The sequence below is a fragment of the Danaus plexippus genome (genome assembly GCF_018135715.1).
Source record: "Danaus plexippus chromosome 9 unlocalized genomic scaffold, MEX_DaPlex mxdp_24, whole genome shotgun sequence".
Lineage (NCBI taxonomy): Eukaryota > Metazoa > Arthropoda > Insecta > Lepidoptera > Nymphalidae > Danaus > Danaus plexippus.
The window spans coordinates 4,956,663-4,968,230 of NW_026869847.1; the positions used below are offsets into that span (position 1 = coordinate 4,956,663).

An 11,568-nucleotide genomic window follows, 5' to 3' on the forward strand; every position below is an offset into this window, starting at 1 on the left:
ATATAATTAGCAGTAAGAAGATTATATAAAATAAAATGTAAAATTATTTCAGGAGGTACGATTTTGCAAGTCAATGCGTGTGTATGCAAGCGTTCTATACATGTTGCAAATGATATTGTACACTGCAGTTGCAGTGTATGCGCCGGCGTTGGCACTTTCAGACGGTAACCTAAAGAAAACTTTTATCAGTCTTTTTTACACATAACATTTACATTCATTGCATTGTAATATCAACCGGCAATAACTATTGAAACTTTTTAGAGATTACGTAAATTATTATAGATTTAAATGTTTAGAATCTAATCGCGATAGAAAGTATAACCTCTAAGTTATCGCAACAAAAACAAAACAACGTATAAGAAGTATAAAGATATTTCTGTTTTTTTTTTTGAGGTTTTGTTGGCGTGTTCGAAATGTTCTAATATTTTTTTGGTTCATATTTATAATTTAACATTTCATAAAAAATAAAATTGTCTAATTATATTTCTACTTTACCATATTTTTTTGAAACATAACATTTTAAACATTAATAATCACAAATTTTATCTGTCCGCAATCCGTGAAACTAGAAATTTTGTAAAATACTTAAGTAAATTTTTTTTTACTAATAAGAGACCTGAAATAACTCCAGCATCTGATAATAAACATAGAACTTATAATGTTCAAGTCAAAATGTAAATGTATATTAATATAATCTGTATTACAAGTATTAAAGCAGAGTAATTTCATAAAACAGTTATCTACATAAAATTCTGTTAAAGGTGTTGTTTATATGAACAACATTTATAAGAACATCTACGACGAAACAAATAAAAATTTATGTATGATGTAACGATAATAGTGTATCACGTAATTAGCGAATAAGCGATGCAATTATATTAAAATAGCCAAGTATTTTAAGATCAAAATTATGTAAGCCGTTTCAACAAAAATAATTTCGTACACACGTAACATTTGACACACTTCGTAAATCCTAGTAGAATAATCACTGATAATTGCTAAATATTTCGTTACCATTAATCCAAAAATTTGCTAACAGGTCAATAGATTATTTTTCTCCATTAAGTTAATTTACAGACTGATTGAAATGATTTTGTAATACCTAATACATACCTACTTTTTAAAATTTTATCACGATTACACTTCTACGCAATATCTGTCGAAAAACAAACCTTAAAGAAATTCTAATCACGATGAATGCCACACGTAGGGTAATATCGCATTACTCAATAATCCTTACCGAACAGTCAAGGTCGTAGATTAAAAAATAAAAATGTAAAACAATTTGAAATATCCAAAGACAAATAATGTTAATTATGGCGACCATTCTTTTCGTAAAATTCATAATGGTTTTTATAAATCACCGATATAAAAATATTTTTTTTAATCTGCTAAAATTTTTATACACAAGGCACAGACGACAAAAGAAAGTTTATTTATGCGTTAGGGTTATAAAGTGTCATCATAGCTATTATTGCAACAAGGGATAACAAAAGCGCCATAAAATTAATTCACCATTCACATTGTTATTTTAGAATTTCGTAACTGTTCGTCACAAATGACGTCTCTTTATGACTATTTAATTTTAATATTATCATAATTATTTTCTATTTATTATCATAGTATATATTTATGTTTTGCCATAATAATACACAGGAGTGTTAATTTATACTTTATGTGGTTGAAACAACAATTATTCATCATTGAAGCACTTTACAAGCTGATAATTACTAACGGTTTAAAGTTATTGTCAATAAAACAAAATACAAAACTATATTAAAATAGAAATCTATTAATAATATTATTCATAACGGATATTTTTTCGAAACCTCATCGATATAGAGCATACAAATTTTATGAACCTTGCATAATCTTATTATAATTCCGAAGACCCATTGTTCCATAAGTGGTGAGTGTTTTATGGCTTATTATGTCACAACCAAATAATGATCCTATCAAATTATTTCTTTGCCTTGCATTAGATGCCGTTGCATTATTAAAATGTATAGGTATTGCTCCGCAATCTATTTACATAGGTACTTCACCTCTGAAATGCGAGACTCGTCCGTAAAATTTATATTATAACATTAACAAACAATTTTTCTTCTTCAAATGTACTATTATTTTTAATTTGAAAATAATATCCGTTTCAGTGACAGGACTTAATACGTATTTAGCGGTTTCTGTGGTATACATAGTGTGTATATTTTACGCTTCCAGGTGAGCTAATAAACGTAGTGACAATAAACGATAAGCTATCACATTTCATTAATAAGCATGTGTTCACGTTAAATTTAAACATTTCAGGGCGGCATGAAAGCTGTTATAATGACTGATACATTTCAATCAGCCGTACTCATCGGCTCTTTAGCTGCCATTCTAGCTCTCGGCTCAGCACAAAACGGTGGCTTCAATTATATTTGGGACTACGCACAACGCACCGAAAGATTGCACTTTTTTGAGTAATGTTATATAATTAAAATTTTAAATTTCAAACTCATATAGAGTCATAGATTATCAACGTACATATATATTATTTTAATTAAATTAACAGCAGTGTTATAATATTTGACCGCATTTATATCTTGTCATAATCTATTAAGAGCATAATACCTACACATGATCACGAGGTAACCATCTTAAAAGCAAAAAGCATACCTCACCGTTACACCACTAACGTTATTGGGCAATGTGAGAGGAAAATCTTCCGTGATGGACGGTTTGCCCTATCACCTTAACGAACGCTGTAATAATAATGTCCCAGAATACGACGCAAGCTAGTAAATTTACCCGATAGGAAATGATAGCGAAATTCACACGCTGTTTCGTATTAATGCACAGAAATAATCCTATACCATTGAAGGTTTCCGCAATGGGCCTCGTATATTGTAAAAGTTTTATTGTTTCAACGGATTTACAACGGATGGTTTACTGTTTTAGCATGAACCCCGACCTACAGTACGGCACTCCTTTGGTCGGTGGTTGTCGGTGGTACCATGTACTGGGTCAGCATGTTCTGCGCTAACCAAGCTTAGTGCAGAATACTTATCAGTAGAGCGCATATCTCAAGCTCGTGTCGCGTTATGGGTATCAGCTATGGCCTAGTATCTGTGTACTCTGTTAACTTCGCTACCGGCGCCCTTCTTGCAGCGCACTACGCGGGATGCGATCCATTGAAGTAAACTTACATTATTTATTCTTATTATTGTGTAACATTATATGAGAACCTTAAAACTATAAAAAAAACTTTATTACCACAGTCTGGACAAATAAATGCTTCTGACCGACTCCTGCCATGTATGTCGTTAAACAGCTGGGTGTATATCGCGGCGTACCAGGATTCTTTGTGGCTGGCATTTTCGCGGCTAGTCTTGGGTAAATTGTTGTCCTAATTTTTATTCCCACTAACTACACTCTAAACATAGTCACTACTAACAATATTATCTTCACGGACTAAGATTGCAGAAACCGTTGCGAACGATATCACGTAAAGAACTGAATTAGAGTCATACTCACCATCTATTCCAGATATTCCAGCTTACGTACCGGTTACTAGCAGTAATCTTAAACGTGTATGAACCTAAAGTTGGGTTGAAATTTCCAACGTTAATGATGTAAACGTGTACAGTTTATGGACATCCCTGTGAAAAATTTATAAAATTCTGATACAAAAATTGGTATCAGAATTTATCAGTTAAAAAATATGTATAAGATTGAAAAATTTTTTGATACAGAGTCTTTAAGAATCTATCAGTTTAAGATTTATGATTCCACATTAGATATACTAACATTGTGCCACAAAGTTCATTTAATATGGAATCGTTTACAGAACAGTAGCATCAGCACAATTCCTTGCAGCTATTGCATGTCAAGACTTGGCGTCCGGTTTGTTTGGTATCACTCTGCCAGAAATAAGGGCGCAGCAGTAAGTAATATAATTCTATAAGAAAAAATACTCAAAACTATCCATGATTTGTACAACAACAGACATCCCCATACTATAAATAATTCACAACAAAGGCAATCTATTTACGAAGCCAATTCTTATATCTCTTATCTGACCTTTGCAATTTCATTATAAATTTCGGAGAGTTCGGAGAGATTATCCCTCAGCGAATGTGGTTTCTATGAAAAACACTTAGTTGTTATTATTATTTACCAACAAATACACATAGGTACGTAAACCAATCCATCGCATTTTAGTTGTCGAACGTTTTGCTTTTTTTGTACAAAATAATTTTGAAGGTAAGCAATTTAATGTTTTCGAAGTAATGAAAATCACAATACGGAACTTGAATAACTTTAATTGTGGTAATAGTTTTTTATATATATTAAATGACACAGGTACCTAATATTGTTCGTTACATTTGAATAGACAAAAAAACTATAGATAAATAATCTACATGTGTTTGAATTGAATTAATTAAAATATGTGTACCTAATATTGATTTTTTTATAGATAATATCCAAAACAAAAAACTGAAATCTGTTTAAATTTACTTGTCCTGTGTTTAAAACTCATCCCGTCTTAAGATTGCAAGATGGGTGTGCTTGGCATGTGGTGCGTTGTCTTTCGCGCTTGTGTTCGTGGTGAGAGATTGGGTCCTGTGCTGCAACTGGCCCTCTCGTTCAATGGAATGACGGGAGGTGTCACCTTAGGACTCTTCAGCCTCGGAATGTTGTTCCCGTGGGCAAACGCCAAGGTACAACTAATATTTAAGATAGTAATGATGGGATTCTTTTGACAATGTTAATGTTCTTTCTAAGGAACAAAGACAAATTCTCTGTACGCTAATCATATTTTGTAAGTGTTTATTATTACAAATAATTAAAATGTCGTCAGGGTGCGGTTGCGGGCGGCGTTGCGGGTTGCTGCTGGTGGTAGCGGCGGGTGGCGGCGCGCAGTACGCTCAGTGCCATTACCCAGGCTACCTGCCTCAACCGATACCTGCCCCACCACCTTAAATATGACATCTAATTATGACCATACGTAGAAACTTTGTTGTTTTATAAAATATTAATTATTACGATTTATAAATGTTTTTAATGTTATAGAGTTATTTGTCATTAAATCAAAAATATTTTTTTTTTTACGTATAAAAGATTGTAGAATTTGAAACCATAAATCTGTACGGGGCTAAAAAACACAACTTAAGAGTTTGGTATTATATTTCAGAGAAAATCATGACAAGGCAGTATTTGGTTATTCAAAGTGTCATATCTCTGGTATTCTGGAGGGTTGTGTTGGCACTCTGATTATTGGGTTAACGGTTCCCTGATCACTGGTATGACTAACCCCGCTGATGTTTCCCATTGACCTATATCGCCTCCAGTAGTCAGCTTCCTAAACTCATTGCCGAATAAGTTTAAGGTAAATTTGAAACCATATCACCTGTTTATTATTTTAAAACTTGATTTGTCTATTTAATTTATATTACATACAGTTATAATAGACCGTCATAGCATAAAAAGTGCGTAGACTACATGCATTATAATTAAAATATTAAATAAAATAGAAAGCGTTGCGTGTCCGACTCGTCTCGGTTCGGAGCGTCGTAGAAGCTCGAGCGTCCGACCGCCGAGTCTGTCGACGATAAGGACACGAGACGTCGCCGGCGGTTGTCCGAGTTGGCGGGCGGCGTGTTCTACAGCGATGCACCCACACTCACTCGCGGCCACGATAACCTCGCACCGGCCTTGACTCAGAAAAACCGCCACCTCAGGAACCCAAGCGAACGAGTTTCAAATTCGATGCAACCTTAAATCCTAATTCCCCCAAACACCTCCTGCTGATTTATACATCATTAATTAACTGTGTACTAAATATTTCCTCCATCGACATGCTGATTTATGATCTGTATCAGTATTTCACATTGAACAAAACATATATATTTTTCACATTATTGGAACTATGAAGCGAATGCAAAATCGACAATAATGAATTTCAATTGTGTTTTATGGTTAGAATATTTTTTTTACAATTCTCCATAGTCAGTCACTATATAGAGACCATCTTTCCTTATCAGCTGTATACATTTTTAAAAATGAATATTAATCCTATTTTACATTTCATAGTCTTAGTTCAATTCATATTAACATAAGCTATAGTCTTGAGAAATGTATTGAAGTTAACTATATGAAAGAATTTTTCTAACACCAAAGTTATAATATAAATGTATCAATAAAATGTGTAATATTAATGCAAAACAATGCCAAAGACATTGCCTTTTGTAAATAGGAGATAACTAACTTAGGTAATGAATTAACTTATTTCAATATATTTATATATAATAATAATAATAATATGTTTCAGGGTCTAAGGACTAAATATAACACATTTGATTGTAATATTCTTAAGTTCAAAGGAAATAAAAAAAAAGATATAAAAAAACTTTAATGGTATACATATATTTTAATGCCAAATTATACATCAACTTTTAAACGGCAGATAATTCATAGGATTGAATTATTGTTGTACCTATAAATTCTATTCGATTTTGGACGTACACTACGAACTCATATTCACATTTAAATAGTAAATGCCATTTATTTATGTTATACATGAATGTAATAGACAAGAACAAAATTATATTTATACAGAAATATAACATGGATATAAACGAAATAAAATATATTGGCAACTAAATTATAATCTGTGCTAAATGTCAATTTTTGAACCTAATACTATAAAATATTTACGATAGTAAATCTTGCTGCTGTTGGACCTGCTGTTGGTGTATTTCTTGCATCGTCGATACGGGTAAAGTAGCGCTAACTGTATTGATGGCATTCCTGGAGGAGAAAACTGGCGTCACTACGGGCAGTACTCCTAAAGACGGCGCTTGAATTGGTGCAAAACTACTCATATCAAAAGTTGGAACTAAGTTTGGAGCCTGTGCATCGTTTGAATCGGAACGGTTGCCTGAGGCTGAGAGTAATTTTGCATTATAGGTATATATGGCTGCGGTTGGTTCATTGGGATGCCGGGCAGATTAGGAAGTGGAGCCGGTGGTTGCATATTTGACACGGAAGGAATGCTACCTAAATGGTTAATGTTGTTTCAGCCAAATCTGAAAATGAGATAAAATTATTAATGACTCTTCTTCTGTAAGTCTAAAGACTATCAACAATTTCTGCATTTGGAGAAAAGCACATCGGCTCATTCAATTACAAAAATGTAAAAATGGCATAAGATTAACTTATTTTGCTTTATTTAGGTTCTTGAATATTCAATAGGACTTAACTTATCTATATAATCAATATATTTTTTTAAAAATTAAATTTAACATCAACTGTTTCTAAAAAACCTTACCCCATATAAGACAATTTTTTGAAACAATTGAATCTTTTTAAATAAGACCTTACTTGCTTTGTACATCAAAATATAAATTTATTGTATAATATTAAACTTTATTCAAAAATGTCAAACTAATACACTGAATAAAAAAGTTAAAATACTAGTGTGAATATGAGATATGAATAGCTGAGAAATTATTAACTACTCACTGCTGGAATAGCGCCCATATTGGAGACCATTGAATGGGGTTGTGACATTGGAGGTTGGCTTTCTTGTGGGTATGGCAGTTGCTTCTAAGGCTTTTGGGGCACTACTGACAGGGATTCCTGGGTTATATGCTCCAGGATTTACCATTGGCACACCTGACAGGAACTGTGGCTGAGATACCTGAGACTGTGCAACAAGTGGTGCCGTCTCATCGTTGACACTTAAGCTTTGTACCCCCGACACCATAGCCTGCTGTATATTGTTCTGACACCTGTAATTTATTAAATATATTAATGTGTTAAATAATTTAAACAATTTATGTAATTTTAATTGTATGATTTTGTGTAATGACAAAAATATAAAAAACAAAAATACATTTATAAAAATTGTTCCATCCATGTTGAAAAATTATAAATAAATTTTATATAGAATATCAATATTTTAATAGGAAATAATATTTGGAAGTCAATTAAATAAAATGATATGTTATTAACTTATTTTTTCTAATTAAGAAAAAACTTTATTAATTAGAGGTGGACAGTGCAAACAATTTAATGTTTAGTATTGTATCAATTTTTTGTAGAAAAACTGTTAATGATTTTAATCACTCTTAATTTAAAGAAACTTCTTTACAAATAATTATACTCTACAGATTCTATCTATGGAAATAATCTGTATGATAGTAGTTTTGTGGGTTTCTTATACCCGAAATAGTTACATTTGTTATGAACTCATTACTTTATAAAAGCCTTATCTAAGTTATACACCAAGTGCTCTATTCTAGGAATTCTAGGAATTGAGTCACATACTCTTAAGGGCTGGGAATGTGAGTTGTGCAATTGCTATTAAATTATTGAGTGAACACGAAAACAACATGATTATAAAGTTAATTTTATAATCAAACTATTAATGCACATATAAATTAATTCATGGATCATATTATATTTTATTTTCTTTATAAAATAAAAAAAGAAATTCAAATAAAGCTTCCATTTTGAGAATATTATATCTTCTAACTTTCCATTCAAATATTCACAATAATTTCAAATTATCTACCTGTTGCCACTTTCCTATTCACACTTGTTTATTTACTTTTGTTAATCATATCTATTTAATTTTCTAAATTTAACTTTTTCTTTTTACTTCATACATGTTTATTAGTTTCATTTACTTTTTGCTACATATTGGACGTCTCTCTTTTAAAATCATATTAATGATAACAAACAAAAAATATATTTAAGATATATATATATACCATTATGGAAATGTAGTCAAAAATGAATTATTAAGTTATTCTATGAAAATTGAGTTCTGCTGAGAATATCTACTTACCATTGGTGTTGAAACATTATATTGTATTTGGTTTTGAGTAATGTTTGCATTTCTAATAGGAATCCTGTGAAGGTAGCCATAGCCAATACCACAACCAAGACTACCTTCACCTCCCCAGGCATGATTAGGAGTTATCACAACTTCACGACAGGTGTCATCATTAATATTATAAACATAGAGCTTTAATGGTCTTCCTTCATGTGCTTCAATTAATGTAAACAGATCTTCACTTTCATGCATTATAGAATCAGCTCCTATTATATAATCTGAGAAGGGTCGTAAACCAGCCAGTTCTGCTGGTGACGAAGGATGCACTTCCTGAAATTAACAGAATAAATTAATGAAAGAACATCTTTGCAAATCCATTTATTGACAAGAAATTGATACCAACCAACACATGCCAAACATTTTCATTTGCACCTTCAAAGGAACAAAAACGAATGCTAACGCCCAGTAAACAACCTTGTCCCACCCCAGTTCGCATGGGTGTTATCATCACCTCCTTACCGATTGGGTTTTTGTGCTGTAAATGAGCTCTTTATTGTCTTATCAATATTCTGTTTAAGAGCGTTTTAAGAGTGTCATATTTGATCCAATCTAGTATTTTCTATTAGCTACTATAAAATCAAAAAACGGTTCGAGATTAACTTTTTGCCCAGGGGAGCCGTCCTGGACTGGAAAAACATTGACGTGTTACTTTTGTATTTAACAATAATAACAGAGGTGGCTTTAAGTTGGATAACACTTACCCTAAGATATGATACCCCTCTGAAACCCCCCCGGAACTTCAGAACTTTGCGAAGAAACCATTTTATAGTAAGTAATACAAGATAACTAATAAAAACGCCAAGATATTTTGAAAATTTACTAAAACTATGACAACTAAGGTTTGACGTTGACGTTAATTAAATCTACGTGGCAGTTCATCAAAGGTTGCAATATAAGATCTTTCTTTTCCTTAATAAAAATGACAACTTAATCTTTATTAGAAACTATGATTCCAAATATAACATAATTATTTTAGTCAAATTTTATAAAGATATAGTTATTTAAATCCTTAAATTCCTTTGGAAATTAAAAAAAATAATGGTTTTCGGTCAATTCAAGTTATTATGCCCTTATCTACAATATCTAGAATTATAATAAAATATCTAAAAAAGGTATAAAGCAGTCATACTAAGATAAATTTATATACTGTTAAAAACTTTCTAATTTTCTATATTTATTGTTGACAACCTTGCAAGTCACTTGTCATTTTGTTAATATAAATTTTATAATTTGGTGCTGATCAATAAAATTCAATATGAAATACTGATCTTTATTTTCCAAATGACTAGCTTTCTACGATCAATGTATTTACTTGACCCAAATTAATTTTAAATATATTTTTTATCGTCATAAAAATACAGATTGAAATAAATAAAAACAATTGGGTTTTGAAGGCACAGTTAATAAGTTTAAATACTTTTTTACAATTAACAAGTACAGCAACATAAATCGTTGGTATGTAATAATCAAATATTGAAGATACATTTTTTTATGTGCCAAAAATTAAATTACTAATATTGTGCCAAGAATTCATAAATCCTGGATATAACTTTATAGTCACACATTGATTTACAGTTACTTTGTAATTTTATAAGTCTAAAAGGCTTTGAAAATGCGGAATGGAAGCATTTAATAACAGAAATGGTTCAATGATATATGCTGTTTTAAGAAAAATGAGATCAAAGCTTTGCTGCTCTGAACATGAGCATAACCATGAAATTGCAACAGCAATTTTCAATTTACTTACAGTGAAGACGAAAGTGAGAACCAAGTGAAGGTCAAGAAATGAAAGTAGATCACAAAGGTAAGGATTACAAAGTAGTTTATGCTACTTTTACATTGTACATAATCCTTTTAGATTTACGGATTAACTTCACTTTATTAAAACATAAGTTTAAAGAATAGTAACAGGATACATTATTTTCAGATGCTTGAAAATGTTTGCATACAACTATTCAGTTTCTACAGATCTAAAGAGGTTGAATGCCAAAGATTTACATTACAGTTTGTTCCCACTTTAATTACACATACCTCAGTAAGTTGCCAAGGCAATAGTAAAGCGTGCCGGGGTATAGAAACATTACTCATTGGTATGTATGTTTACATATAATTTATAGTTCAAAACAATATTCGAGTTTTCAAATATTTTGGGAATGAGGAAATTAGTATATTTTTTTTAAAAACAGCCCATTCCATTTATCACGTCGTTATTCTTTTTATCAAACTTGTAGTTATATAATATGTAATATATGTCTGTGATGTAGGTTTTATCTCTGAATATCAAGAAGACAGAATAGACAAGATCAATTTGACTAAATTTGGGTCGCATAGATCTTAGCAGATATGTCTAAAGAAATTAAAAGCAATAGAACTAAACAGCAAGAAAAGATTTCTTAAAGTATAAATAAATTTATGTGTTATGTTATGTAATATATGTTTAAAATGAAATGAAAATTTCTTATTTTAGGTCTTTATAACTTTGAAGTGGTTGTGAAAATGGTAAACCAAAAGTTGTGTCATTTAGGTTGCCTTCATTGGCGCAGGCCTCTATATATCATGAGGTAAAATGTTATAAAAATACTTTATTCTTAATTATACTTTATAAAACTGTTACTCTACCCCTTAACATTACTTATTATGTTTTAGCCATTATCCCTTGGATCTCAGTTCCTAACAGAAAGTGC

At 31.2% G+C, this 11,568-nt stretch overlaps 1 long non-coding RNA gene and 1 pseudogene across 1 annotated transcript; one reads left to right on the forward strand and one right to left on the reverse strand.

Annotated features, from left to right (window-relative positions):
• Positions 1–6,621: 6,621 nt before the first annotated feature.
• LOC133320121 (Golgi reassembly-stacking protein 2-like) lies at positions 6,622–9,646 on the reverse strand (annotated as a pseudogene).
• A 1,281-nt stretch (positions 9,647–10,927) lies between these two features.
• Positions 10,928–11,568, forward strand: LOC133320115 (uncharacterized). The gene is made up of 3 exons (XR_009753567.1): positions 10,928–10,974; positions 11,352–11,445; positions 11,531–11,568. It is a non-coding gene; the product is annotated as an uncharacterized LOC133320115 (long non-coding RNA).